Here is a 15,258-nt window from a genome sequence, read left to right as displayed (position 1 = left end):
GGGAACTTCGTCTTGTGAAGTGCCTCCACGACGGAAAACCCTTTCGTCTTGCGGGTTTTTCGTCTTGCGAGGCATTCGTCTTGCGGGGCACCACTGTATGTTTTGCTCAGCACAGACCTATTGAACTTAATTGACCTAACTTAGTTGTGTCCACTAATTTCAGTGGGTTTCCTCTGAGTAAAACTCAGTTGAATATCAGCCTATGAAAATACACAGCCATGTTGTTCTTCCACCTGGCTCCAACACAAACCTTCTCTCCTGCTTCATCTCTGTGGCAAGTATTACATGCCTCCTTTCAGCAATCCCACCAGGGTATTTTGCAACCCCACCCTTTTGTTTTTTTAAGGCTCTTGAAGCCTTCACAGGTATAAAAAAATAATTCTGAATCTTCTTCCTCAGCTGATGTCCTGTGTTCTCTAGGGGTTTGTCCTCCCCTTTCAGGTGGAAAAGCAACATGCTAGTGCCCAAGGTAATAAGCAAATAAACTCACTGTTTTGATATTGGTTGCTCTCCTTCATTCAGGAACCATTTTCCTGAGGAAAAGTGTGGTGGTAAATTACAAATGTGAAGGTGACGGAAGCCCACACACGAGCCCTTTTTGCCAAAGCTGTGCTAAGAATTCAAAACATTTTTCAACCACTCAGGTGTTTAAGGGCAAAACCCTCCTGGAAAAATGTGGTGTGCAAGGGAGAAACGTGTCTGAAATATTCACGGTGTTGCCACTTGACAGTATGAAGTGGCCAAGTGTTTTCTCTTCTCATTGCTTGTTTTTGAAAAAGCACTGCAATACTCACATAGGTCCAAGGCTCCCTCCACAGGAAAAGCAAATTTAGGGCAGCACGACTGGTTCTGATGCACCAGAGTGCTGAGCCTAGGGCAGGGGTCAGCAGACTTGTTCAGCAGGGGGCCGGTCTACTGTCCCTCAAACATTGGGGGGGGGCGGACTATATATATATTTTTTTGGGGGGTGAACAAATTCCTATGCCCCACAAATAACCCAGAGATGCATTTTAAATAAAAGGGCACATTCTACTCATGTAAAAACTGTAAAAACATGCTGACTCCTGGACCGTCCGTGGGCCGGATTTATTTATTTATTTATTTCCCACCCATCTGGCTGGGCTTCCCCAGCCACTCTGGGTCGCTTCCAACAAAGCATTAAAATACAATAGTGCATCAAACATTAAAAGCTTCCCTAAACAGGGCTGCCTTCAGATGTCTTCTCAAAGTCTGGTGATAGTTGTTCTCTTTGACATCTGGTGGGAGGGCGTTCTACAGGGCGGGTGCCACTACTGAGAAGGCCCTCTGCCTGGTTCCCTGTAACTTGGCTTCTTGCAGTGAGGGAACTGCCAGAAGGCCCTCGGTGCTGGACCTTAGTGTCCAAGCAGAACGATGGGGGTAGAGACGTTCCTTCAGATATACTGGACCGAGGCCGTTTAGGACTTTAAAGGTCAGCACCAACACTTGGAATTGTGCCCGGAAACGTACTGGGAGCCAACGTAGGTCCTTCAATTTAGAAGGCGATTGGGCGGGATCTGGCCCCCAGGCCTTAGTTTGCCTACCCATGGCCTAGGGAGTCCTGAAGGGCGTTGCTGCTATGACATAGTGAACTGAGGAGAACAGAAAGTAACAGGTGGAAGAGTGCCAGACTTAGAAAGCAGAATCTGCCCCAGTCCATAGCTTCCCACCAGCCGCACTTCCAGGTGAGACACAGTAACATAAGCAGCAAAGCTTCTCAAAAATTCTAGCGAAGTCTCTCTTTTTCGCTTCCCATTCCATTCCCAAACCCCAAACACAACAGATAAAGCAGCAAAAAATTGGTCCCTATTTTTGCAAGTGGATACTATTTTTAGGAAACACTCTGGCTGTATATTCAGTGCAGTTAGTCCAAAGGAAATCCCTGGTTTTGTGCTGGCTGTTCATCAGCACAGAATTGTGTTATTTAATATTTAAGCACGGCTGGATCCTAAGAGCAAGCTAATGTGGTGGTTGCACAGTGATGTGTCTAGCTTCAAGCAGCAGTATTTGTTGTTTTGTTTTTGTTTTTAGCAGCAGTATTTGTGATGGACTGCCCTGGCTCGCATCACCCATGGTTTGCAGAAAGCATGCCTATTTCTCCCTCTTGTCCTAGCAGAATAAGGTCATTGCCCTCCCACCCTTGAGCTTGGGTGGCAGATCTGCTCAATCTGCTGTACAGAAGATCAGATGAAACCAAAAGCAATAACAGATTGATAGACCAATTCACGGCGGCGATGAACTATTTTACTGCACTTGAATCTTATGTTTGAAAACTATTAAAAAGTAAAATGAAATGAAGACTAAGCAGGCTGTGAGAATGAATGAAAGTCATGCAGGGATAGCGTGGGACTCGGAGCCGCTCAGAGACGTGAGCCAAAAAAACAAACAACCCCAATGAAAGCTTTTTGAACAGTTTACACCATTAATTTTTAGGCTTCAGTTTTGCTTTATCCATGCTTCTGTCTTCCCACCACCAGGCAGAGGGCCTTCTCAGTAGTGGCGCCTGCCCTGTGGAACGCCCTCCCAGCAGATGTCAAGGCAATAAACAACTATTTTAATTTTAAAAGACAACTGAAGGCGGCCCTGTTTAGGGAGGTTTTTAATGTCTAATGCTGTATTGTTTTTAATATTCCGTTGGGAGCTGCTCAGAGTGGCTGGGGCAACCCAGCCAGATGGGCGGGGTATAAATAATAAATTATTATATTATTATTATTATTACCATCACCTGGAACAACACTTTGCTTTCGGCCAGTCATGGTGTGGGGTGTATTAAAAGATGCCACCCTCATGTTTTAAATGAAAATATGTTCTTCAGAGGGTGGCAAGCAAATGAGGGGGGACAATAAACGTCCTTGGGATTGTCAGCCTCTGCCTCCATGTTGGGTGTATTATGTATGTTATTGTGATGTGGCAAATGGGTGAACCAACATTCAGACTCAACCATTTATTTATCTTAAATATATATATATGAATCTGATGATAAACATCTCTGGGGAGCCAGCTGAGGGACAATTACAGAAGTGATAGCCATTAAATTGATGGCATGTCTCTGGCCTCTTGAGTTGTATGTTGTAAAAAAAATACAGATGGGGTATATTTCATGGGATGAATAATGGCTTGTGTGGGGGGAATAAGTAAAATGATTACAATGTGCAGATGTGGCTCAGCCCCTGCCTTGTCTCCCTAGATTTAGGACTGAGTAAGGTGCTTGTGTAGTCCTCTTCCCATCGGAGGCTGATTTGAATTCAGACTAATCACTGGCCCCTTGATCAGGAAAACCCTAGCTAAGAGGATGGAGAATTGAAACTCTGAACTTTGCTATTTTATAAGATTTTTAAAAAAACAAAGCCTGGACCGTTAGACCTTCATTTCTAAGCTTCTCTTCTCTAAAGGGAAAGAGATCAATCCATCCAGTCACCTATTTATTCATGTACCACCTTTCCAGGAGAAAATTGCACATCAGATGCGTTACAGCAAATGGAACAGCACCCATAGTCAAACTGCAATACAGAACAAATGCAACATTGCCATTTTAATACGCTCAAGGCGGCTGTTAGAACAGCAAAAGAAAAAAAAGTGGGGGGAGAGGAAAGGCTGTAGATATTGTTGGAATTTTTACTCTCTAATGACACTCTTTGGCTTTTATTGTGCACTTTATTGTTTTATTGATTGCAAGCTGCCTCAGGCAAATGGGAGGAGGTAGGTTATAACTGTAAAAAGAAAATAAAACCATTGATAAAAATGTATCCATCTCTGAAATAACTTCCTGAGCTAGGCCTCCGGCGAAACCATCAGTCATTGTGCTAATACTAGAAGGCAGACTGACATTTTTTCTGGGGCAATATTTTCCATGTGGTGGACTGAGGCCTATTCACACGTGAGGGAATGACTGTAACTCCGTAGGGTACCTGAGGTTCCCAGTTCAATCCCCAGCATCCCCATGTAGGGCTGTGAAAGGATTTCACCTAAAATCCTGGACAGCTGCTGCCAGGTAACCTTTTTCCACCTAAGGGCCAGGTTCCCAGCTAGGCAGCCTTATGGGGACCACATGCCAGTGGACAGAGAAATATATGTGAATTTTTGCATTCATATAGCAGGATACTATCTAAATGCACACACACCCCTCTCTATCAATCATGCAGACAAGACAGAGGCATCATCAGAGTTCAGTATATCATTAAATAAATTAGAATGTATATTCAATTAAAAAAAACCCTCACAGAGGAATATGGCCATACGAACCCAACCTCACTGAGATCTTCACTCCTTCAAATCCCCTCTTGGCTATTCCATTTCACTTCCTGCTTTCTCGTCCCATGAAAATATAGCAAACAGAGCTAGCCTAACCATGTCTACTCAGTTGTAAGTCCTATTGAGTTCAATGGGGCCTACTCCTAGGAAGATGTGGTTAGGACTGAAAACCAGCCCAGTGGTTCCCAAAGTCCTGCCCACCCTATAACTTCAAAATTACACTTAACAATTTTTCTGCCTGTTTATCAGGCTAGATGCTGAAGTGTTTTTCAAAATAGCAAAACTTTTTACCACGGACCAACTGAGTGAAACTGATGGACCACACTTTAGGAACCCCCAAGGCTAACCTATAAACAAACAATGAACCATGTTTACTTCTTCCTTACCCCATCTTAAACTTAAATAGAGAGATTCCTCTTCCTCCTCACCACCACTAAGTGTGTGCCCTGCCCTGTGCTGACATGATGCCGTGTGTGTGCGCACGCTCCACAGAACGTTCAAACAAGAAACCACAATGCATCCTGTAATGGCATGATTACAGTTTTACAAAGGAGAGCAGGTGTGCCCCGCTCAAAAGATAACCTATTCCCCCATCTGCCGATAAGACAAATGATCCAAATCTTGCAATTTAGTTAATGTTTCTCTTTTTGGCTTGCTGTGTACACAAAGCCTGCTGGATAAACTGCCTAAGACGGTGCGCCACTATGTGTACAGTACCATAACTCGCAGCATTATCATCTGTTCACCTGCTGCCCCTTCTTAACATCCTTTTAATCATTGCAGAGAATTTATCTGCACATTAGTGCTCTACCTTCTTCTTATTAAAAAGTCGTTTTCTAAGCAAGGACAAATCATTTAATAACACAACTAGGTGGGGTTTGCATCTGATCTGAGTTATTTTTCCATGGGTCTACTTTACAAATCATGCTTACGTTTAGACAAAGGTATTGCTTTGACTTGGTGAAGAAAGTTAATCCCATTTTTCTCACACACAAAAGCACACTTGAAAAAGCATCTTGGCCTTGTATGGGCTGATTTATTGATTACCTTTCCCACTATAGTCAGGGGACTTCTGGATGCTTTTGAAGGAGTCAAGGAACAGCTGGTCCTTTATCTCCTGACAAGACTGAGATTTATATACCAGCATTTAATGCAGGAAGATATTTCACCTAATGTTATTAACCAGCATTAGAAAGAGGACTTTACTTCCCATTTTGACCATGATATTATTCTCCTTATTGCTTTAAACCACTTGAGAATTGCCCTGCTGGAGTTGAACAAAGCCCAACCTGATCCAGAGTCTTGCTTCCTAGGTAAAGGTAAAGGGACCCCTGACCATTAGGTCCAGTCGCGGACGACTCTTGGGTTGCGGCGCTCATCTCACTTTACTGGCCGAGGGAGCCAGCGTACAGCTTCCAGGTCATGTGGCCAGCATGACTAAGCCGCTTCTGGCGAACCAGAGCAGCGCACGGAAACGCTGTTTACCTTCCTGCCGGAGCGGTACCTATTTATCTACTTGCACTTTGACGTGCTTACAAACTGCTAGGTTGGCAGGAGCAGGGACTGAGCAACAGAAGCTCAGCCCGTCACGAGGATTCGAACCGCCAACCTTCTGATTGGCAAGTCCTAGGCTCTGTGGTTTAAACCACAGCGCCACCCGTGTCCCTTGCTTCCTACAGCGGGCTAATAGATGCCCGTGAGAAGCCCGCGAGCAAGGCATGACCACAATAACACTCTATCACTGTGGATCTCCAGGAACTAGTACAGCCAGAGTGGCTGGTACACACTGACAGCTTTACCCTCCATGAACTTGTCTAACCTACTTTCCAAGCCTTCCAAAGCTGAGTACACACCTCATTTACTCTACATCCAGTGTTAGCCACAATCAACATCTATCCTGTGTGAAATACTGCATTTCCCTCAAAAAAAAAAAAAAAAAAAAAAAAGGTTCAGTGGAATTGAGAAAAAGAACGGCCTACCTGTGTTTTACAGCTGGTAACGTATTCACAATCCAAGTTGGTGACCATCCTCACACATTGTGGCAGTGAATGCCATAGTTCTGTATGAATGAATTATTTTTGCCTGTCCTGGCTTCCCCCACCCACATTCAGCTTCTTTGGATTGCCACACTTCAGTTTTAGAAAGATAGGATAACTTCTTTTTATTGGATAGAGAAGTGTCAGCAGTGGTGTGCAGTGAAATTTTTCATAGGGGGACAGTTAGGGCCAGAGGCGCCAGCTTGCGAGGCGGGTAGGGTGGGGTGATGTCATGCATGTGACATTGTGACGTCCTGATGTCACACACATGGATATCGTGCCTCCCTAAGCTGGTCAAAAGCTTCCCAAGCTTTGCAAAGGAGGTACCAGGACTCTGACAGGATTCTAGAGCCCTCCTGCCTCCTGCCTCCTTCCAAAAGCCAGATGGGCTTTGTGAAGATGACAGGATGGATCTTGGACCCATCAGAGCCTCACACCTCTCTTCCTAAGCTGGGCAGAAGCTTCGCTGGCGCCCCATATGTAGAATGCTCTCCTCAGGGAGGCTCGCCTGGCACCTTCATATCTTTAGGTGCCAGGCCAAAGCATTCCTCTTCTCCCTGGCCTTTGGCTAAATAAACAATCGATGGCCTTGGGGGTTATTGTTATGTTTACTATGTTTTGTGTTTTTATATTGTAAACTGCCCTGTGATCCTCGGATAAAGGGTGGTATGGAAATTTAATAAATAATAATAATTAATGTATTAACTATGCTAATGCTTTAATGCAATGACATCAAGAGAAAGGGTTTGTGTGTTCTTGAAAATGCTGAAAACTGGCAGATCAGGCCAGCTTTTCTCCTTCTAAAATAATAAATGCATCAAGCATGTGAGTAGCATTTGTAATGTGCGTCCTCCGAGGGGATTTCTCTCTTAAGTATACTATAAATGGAAGCTTGTTATGAACGTAAATATTAATTATACATTGAGAACCAGGAACTGTTTTTACTAGGAGCTTGTTAGCTTGTTAATTATCATAATTATCATACAAGAGAAAGGGGAAGAAAGCAAAAGCAAGAGACTGTGATTAGTGTTGGTAATTTGCCTTGTCTTTTCTCCTTGGTTGCCGTTTTCATTCGGGGGAAATTAATTCGGTGGAATCATCACTGGCTTCTTTATGTCCCCATACACATCTGCATCAGGCAGCTTTGTTCCAGCCAAAGGCAGGCTGAATGCAGACTTGGCGCCTTCCCCATCTTTCTGCATTGTGCCATGTTTTGCGTCTGATGGGCAGTGGCAAGCTGGGTGCCTTTCATCTCTCAAAAACGAGAAGAAAATAAATGAAGGCCCTTTTGCTGTCGACTGCCATTTGCACAAGTAGTGCAACGCACGAGTCTTGCTTGGTGGTGGTTGCAAAATAGCAAAATGTACACCCACCCCCTCCAGCGTGCCACGGAGGGCGGTGCAAACCTCTTTCTGGCAGCTTGCACATTATTCACTGGGGGGGAAATCACAGTTTTCCAGTACTCCAAACTGTTATCGGGGGGGGGGGGCTGGAGTGTGATTTCTTCAGGTAGGATGTGCAAGGAAGGAGGAAATCAGCACTCTCGCCAAAAGACCCCCGTAACGCTTGATGCGTTACTCAGACTGCATGCATGTTGTGAGAAGAATTCAATGTTGTGCTAAGGCACATATTGTGCCAGGACAAGTATTTAGGCTTGCCAGGTGGAACAATGCCCACTTCTCTACCCCCCCCCCCATTCCTGGGGTCCTCCTGACCCCCTCAGAGCCAATTTTTGGGCTGGGGGGGCATAAGAGGAGGAGAAGGGGATAGTCCCACTGTGAGAGCAGAAGTCCTTGTGCAGGCCTTCCGTAGATGGGACTCTAGTTGAATCCCATCCTACAGCTTTCAAATACATTTGAAGCGCATTCTCCCCCCTCAGAGAATTCTGGGGCCTGTGGTTTGTCAAAGGCTGCTGGGAAATGTAACTCCATGAGGAATAAACTACAGTGCCCAGAATTCTCTGAGGTGCGGGGGTGGGGGGAATGCACTTCAAATGTGCTTTAAAGGTACAGACAGCCTTAGTGTGCCATCTTTAGCGGGAAATCTTCAGCTAGAAGATGACTGTTAAATGGTGCTCATGACAACATTGATGACGAGAAAGAAGAGGCCTCCGCCATGCCTGCTTTGTTGTTGTGTCTGCCAAATTATTTGTCATGTTGTTGTAAGCCAAAAATGGCTTATCTCCTGAGTCTATGCCAATAAAACTCAGCAACATGAGAAGTTAGGAGTCCCACGTTGTTTATTGCAAAGCAATAGGTTACAGTCGGATCGTTCTGCAAAACTGCAATGCCGCCCAATGGTTCAGGCAGTGGTATTTCAAACAAAGCATTTCAATTTTCACCAATCATATACATCATTACCACATTTCATGTTTAATACACATGTGCAATAAGCGCTGGCAATTTATGCTGATTCAGTTCTGATTCCCACTGTTCTGTTACATTGTCTTAGTATGCATGTTGGGAACCTGTGTTACATGTAGCCATTTGCACCATGTAGCAATTTATGGTCTAGCTCAGTGTTTCCCAACCGGTGTTCCGCGGCACACCAGTGTGCCGTGAGACCTTGCCTGGTGTGCCGTGGGAGGGAGGCGGGAGAGGCGGGACGGCCCCGTGCTTCGCGCAGCTGTCCGCAAGCCTTGGGCGCCTGGGGGAACTCCCCCCCCGGCGCGCAAGGCTTGCGGACGGCAGCCTGCAGCGCGGAGCGCGGGGCGCCCTTTGGAGGACGCCCCGTGCTTCGCGCAGCTGTCCGCAAGCCTTGGGCGCCTGGGGGAACTCCCCCCCCGGCGCGCAAGGCTTGCGGGCGGCAGCCTGCAGCGCGGAGCGCGGGGCGTCCTTCGGAGGACGCCCCGTTCTTCGCGCAGCTGTCCGCAAGCCTTGGGCGCCTGGGGGAACTCCCCCCCCGGCGCGCAAGGCTTGCGGGCGGCAGCCTGCAGCGCGGAGCGCGGGGCGCCCTTTGGAGGACGCCCCGTGCTTCGCGCAGCTGTCCGCAAGCCTTGGGCGCCTGGGGGAACTCCCCCCCCCGGCGCGCAAGGCTTGCGGGCGGCAGCCTGCAGCGCGGAGCGCGGGGCGTCCTTCGGAGGACGCCCCGTTCTTCGCGCAGCTGTCCGCAAGCCTTGCGCGCCCAGGGGAACTCCCCCCCGCGTGCACGGCTTGCGGGCGGCAGCCAGCAGCGCGGAGCACGGGGCGCCCTCCGTAGGAGGCTGCGGAGGGTGGCGCGGAGCTGCCCGCGCTCCAGGGCTTCTTGCAGCTCCGCGCCACCCCCGGATCCTGGCGCGAAGCCGCGCGGGGCTCCGGAGGGTGGTGCGGAGCTGCCTGCGCTCCAGGGCTTCTTGCAGCTCCGCGCCACCCCCCGGATCCCGGCGCGAAGCCGCGCGGGGCTCCGGAGGGTGGCGCGGAGCTACCTGGGCTCCAGGGCTTCCTGCAGCTCTGCACCACCCTCTGGATCCTGGCGCGAAGCCGCGCGGGGCTCCGGAGGGTGGTGCGGAGCTGCCTGCGCTCCAGGGCTTCTTGCAGCTCCGCGCCACCCCCCGGATCCCAGCGCGAAGCCGCACGGGGCTCTGGAGGGTAGCGCAGAGCTGCCTGCATCCCAAAGCCTGGTGCGCGCTGAAGAGCGCCCCCGGGCTTCACGCACCTCTCCGCAAGCCTGGGGAGACCAGTGTGGCTCCCTAGGCTTGCGGATATCAGGCTGTTCTGGGGGCTGGGGTCGGGGGAAGCTTGGGCTTCCCCCGCGCCTGCCCCGTGCCTGGGGAGGGGAAAATTTTTTTTTTCTTTATTCTCCCCCCAAAAAATTAGGTGCGTCTTATGGGGCGGTGCGTCCTATGGGGCGAAAAATATGGTAGTCAATATAGGCACAGAGTTAATTTTTTTAACATTTTCTAATGGTGGTGTGCCTCGAGATTTTTTTCATGAAACAAGTGTGCCTTTGCCCAAAAAACTTGCAAAATCATCAGTTTCATAAAGCAACAGGTTACCATAACTTCTCTATTAGAAGCGCAATCGAGGATTTCCAAGGGTACACATTTTCACATTTATTGTGGCCCTTTGGGCCACCACCATAATGCCGCATGTCCAAAGATAGGGTTCAGGCCAAGCTCACATCCAGAGGCCAATTGCAGGCTTCCAAGCATGTCTGTCTGGCCCTCAAGACTTTCCTCCTAGTTGGCCCTGCTCCATAACTTCCTTGAGAGTTTTGGCCCAGCTGGAATGTGTCCTCGAACTATGGGAATGCCTCTTGCTCGCCTTGTGGGAGAAACAGTGTGTGCCTGTGTGCAGAAATCTCTTGACACTAGCCTACTGTTCAAAGGTAAGAGTTGTGTCTGTTGCTCTGTCCAATTTTACCTCTCCCCCCCCCCCGACATGTGGCACACACCCCTCCCCAAAGGTTGCCCACAAGAAAATGTGGCTCCTGGACTGAAAAAGAAGATCCGCTGCTGGTTTAAGCCTCAGTTCTGTATTTCTTGCTTTAATAAAAACTGTTCATGCCAAAACACAATGTCTCCTGCTACAAACTCCTCCTTTAACCAGAGTAAGTACCACCACCCCGGCCAGGTGAGATTGCATGACTGATTTTAAAGAGGAAAGATACAGTATACTCTACTCTTATTTCTTTTTAAAATAAAATATCTTTATCTATCTATCTCCATAACTGCATCTTCAAGTTGAACATGGAGGGCAAGGATTATCCAAATAAACCCCAGTGAGTTATTAGACTTCCTTCTAGGAGCTCCTCTGTCAGTAGAGCACGAGACTCTTGATCTCAGGGTCGTGGGTCTGAGCCCTACATTGGGCAAAACATTCCTGGATTGCAGGGGATTGGTCTAGATGACCCGTGTGGTCCCTTCCAACTCTACAATTCTAAGATTTTCAGGCCCTGTATGTACATCTTCTTCACCACTGAAGTGAGCAATCTGTGATGGTTCTAACATGAAACATAACCACAAAAACTACAAACACAGGTTGACAGTTCATGGAATTCTAGGTAAACTCCTGATCAAAGAACAAGCATTTGGGACCCGAGTTGTAGGGCAAAGCCACCTGACACAATATCTATAAGGAGGTGGTTGTTGTTTAGTTGTTTAGTCGTGTCTGACTCTTTGTGACCCCATGGACCATAGCACGCCAGGCACTCCTGTCTTCCACTGCCTCCTGCAGTTTGGTCAAACTCATGCTGGTAGCTTCGAGAACACTGTCCAACCATCTCGTCCTCTGTCGTCCCCTTCTCCTTGTGCCCTCCATCTTTCCCAACATCAGGGTCTTTTCTTCTCTTCTCATGAGGTGGCCAAAGTATTGGAGTCTCAGCTTCACTATCTGTCCTTCTAGTGAACACTCAGGGCTGATTTCCTTCAGAATGGATCGGTTTGAACTTCTTGCAGTCCATGGGACTCCAGCACCATAATTCAAAAGCATCAATTCTTCGGCGATCAGACTTCTTTATGGTCCAGCTCTCACTTCCATACATCACTTCTAGGAAAACCATAGCTTTAACTATACGGACCTTTGTCGGCAAGGTGATGTCTCTGCTTTTTAAGATGCTGTAGGAAGGAATAAAATGGAATAAAATGAGGCCTGGCTCTGACCAGCAGTAGCAATAGAAGGATTAAATCCCCCCTCCCAAATTCAGTGAGCACTGCAATTTGCTTCATAGCCAAACAGTTGTCAGATGATTCAGTTGTGTGGACAGAATTAATTAATTAATTAATTAATTAGTAAATCTCTATCCTTCCCTTCCTTGCCAAAGGTGCTTCTTAAAGGGTACATATTGTGAAAAACTTGCACTGCAGAAAATTATGGTTGCAGTAGGCAAACATTTTAGTGATAAAATAAATTAGGTAATTAGCATTGCCTTGCCTAAAATTATCGTTGCAGTAATGTACTGACATTTGGATTACGTAATACTCCTGATCAGGCAGAACGTCGAACTGTTCCGTGTAAATCAAACCACTGCACATTCTGGCAGCCTAGGAGTTTCACCTAGGGGTCTTTTATGACATTTTTTAATCTTAGAAAATTCACTTCCCCTGTGGCCTATACTGGTGGGAAAGACGTAGAAAGGAATAACAGTGAATTGTTTTGCTGCTTATCATGCGTTCTTCTATTTCTCTCTGATGGGTACACTGCAAAAGCAAAACAAAACCAACAAACCCTTTGAAAACTGTACCATGCAAGCAGCAGTGTGACATCTGGAAGATGCGCCCGTCTTTAAAGTAAAGTGGCTCTGCTATAATTAATCATGTTTGATAATTAACGGGGACGTAATTAGATATAATCACCCTGACAACAATGCGCACCTATTTCAACAGACAAGTATTAGGCTTGTCATCCACCTGTGTCTGATCAAAGGGAACAACAGGAGAGTGAGCTATTACTGCGTACATGGTAACAGAGCTGTGGCAGCTCTCCTATTGAGGATCTGGTAATTGATACAGCCAAGCATGGCAGAAAATAATTAATTCATGATATATATAGGGTTTTTTTGTTTTCAAAAAACCTCAACAAAAACAGCCCTGCCTTTGCCATCTTGAGCTCAGCTTTCAGAAACTGACCTGTTGAATGTAACCATTATAATGGAACAACAGGAAATAGCTTTGGCGGGACGGGGGGGGGGGGCACACATTTGTTTTTCCATTAGAGATGGAACCAGCTTAAGTACTTTTAGGATACCGCTAGCAACACTGCGCGACATGCCCTCGATTAAGGGGTAGGCGGGTGGAGAAGCAGGGCCATTGCTGTAGCATTTAAGACTGACTCTTATTTGAAGACTAAACAAAGATCTGACTACGTAGATCATGGGACGCGGATGACGCTGTGGGTAAAACCTCAGCGCCTAGGGCTTGCCGATCGCATGGTCGGCGGTTCGAATCCCCGCGGCGGGGTGCGCTCCCGTCGTTCGGTCCCAGCGCCTGCCAACCTAGCAGTTCAAAAGCACCCCCGGGTGCAAGTAGATAAATAGGGACCGCTTACCAGCGGGAAGGTAAATCGCGTTTTCGTGTGCTGCGCTGGCTCGCCAGATGCAGCTTCGTCACGCTGGCCACGTGACCTGGAAGTGTCTGCGGACAGCGCTGGCTCCCGGCCTCTTAAGTGAGATGGGCGCACAACCCTAGAGTCTGTCAAGACTGGCCCGTATGGGCAGGGGTACCTTTACCTTTACTTTATGTAGATCATGAGTAGGCAAACTAAGGCCCGGGGGCCAGATCCAGCCCAATCGCCTTCTAAATCCGGCCCGCGGATGGTCTGGGAATCAGCATGTTTTTACATGAGTAGAATGTGCCCTTTTATTTAAAATGCATCTCTGGGTTCTTTGTGGGGCATAGGAATTCATTCATATATTTTTTCAAAATATAGTCCAGCCCCCCACAAGGTCTGAGGGACAGTGGACCAGCCCCCTGCTGAAAAAGTTTGCTGACCCCTGATGTAGATTTTCCACAAGGCTTGATGTCAGTCAGGCTCAGTCTGTCAACAGCAGAAAGGAGAGTGTCTCTGAGCTTGTGCAAAAAAGTGTAGTGTACTTACCACAGCAGCAGCATCCTAATGGTTAACATTCTAATTGTAAGAGCTGTTGGCCAGCAGTGGAACTGTCTCAGGAGGTGGTGAGGTCTCCTTTAAGCAGAGGCTGGATGGGAACATCTGTCAGGGGGATTGCATCCTGTATTGAAGTTCTAGCATTGAGAAGCAGGTTGGACCAGGTGACACTCAGATTTCCTTCTGGCTCTTACCTGGACTTAGTTATTGCCCAAGAAGCCAGAGGGCAGCCCCAGAAATACTGTTTTTATTTTATTTTATTTTATTTTGACACCCACCACAAAATGTGGTGCATGTGGGTTGAGTCTTAAGCTGGACAACAGATGAAGCAGTTGAATGCTTCCTCCAGCACATATTAGACTTGGATCTTCTTAAGGCTGCCAGCATTATCCGTTTGTACCGGCTTATATGCCTTTAATAATAATGTGCTCAGTAGACTTTAGAAGCATGTATTGCATACAGTGGTACCTTGGTTCTCAAATGCCTTGGTACTCAAACAACTTGGAACTCAAACACTGCAAACCCGGAAGTAAGTGTTCTGGTTTGTGAACTTTTTTTGGAAGCCGAACGTGCTCCATTTTGAGTGCCACGCTTCCGTTTTGAGTGTTACACTGAGGTCTGTCTGTTTTTGCTATTTCTTTTGCATTTTTGTGGCTTTTTTGGTTTGTTTTCGTGACTGTGTGAAACCCAGTTCAGCTATTGATTGATTGATTGATTGATTGGTTGGTTGGTTGATTGATTGATTGTGTGGCTGCAGTACATTGTTTATTGCTTTCATTTTATGGATCAATGGTCTCGTTAGATAGCAAAAGTCATGTTAAATTGCTGTTTTAGGGGTTATTTTGAAAAGTCTGGAATGGATTAATCCATTTTGCCTTACTTTCTGCTGCCTGCTTTGGTTTTGGAATGCTTTGGTTTTGGAACAGACTTCCGGAACGGATTAAGTTTGAGAACCAAGGTAGCACTGTATATCCATTATGCTCGAAAAGCTTCTGGTTTCTGTTGCTCAGACTACTGTAAAGAGAAGAAGAGCAGGCTATGGGTTTCCCTTTCTGGTTGATAGGCAACCCCTAAAACTGTGTGGTCCAATTTAATAATAATTTTAAAAATTCAATATGCTGCCATAGTTTAATTGTATGACTTGATTAATGGTGTAGCATTATGTGAACTGCATGCTATTTATCCACCCTTCTGAATTATTGATTTGGCTAGTCCATCCCCCACATTTTAATTCGGTTCTCCGCCCCGCCCCCCAATTCAGAACTAAAGCAGTTGTGCTGTTTCGGCTAGTAGGTGATGCGCAAACAGAGTGTCCAAGGGGCTTAATTTGGGATGGGAATCTTTTAATTCTGTCTGCCTGATTTTCACTCCTTGACAAGTCACACTTCCAAGGCCCACTTTTCCCTTCGAAAGCACAGCAAGCACTAGATGAC

The sequence above is a fragment of the Podarcis muralis genome, chromosome 3, assembly GCF_964188315.1.
Source record: "Podarcis muralis chromosome 3, rPodMur119.hap1.1, whole genome shotgun sequence".
Classification (NCBI taxonomy): domain Eukaryota; kingdom Metazoa; phylum Chordata; class Lepidosauria; order Squamata; family Lacertidae; genus Podarcis; species Podarcis muralis.
The sequence above is the reverse complement of the archived record's forward strand: the minus strand, read 5'-3'. Positions refer to the sequence as shown.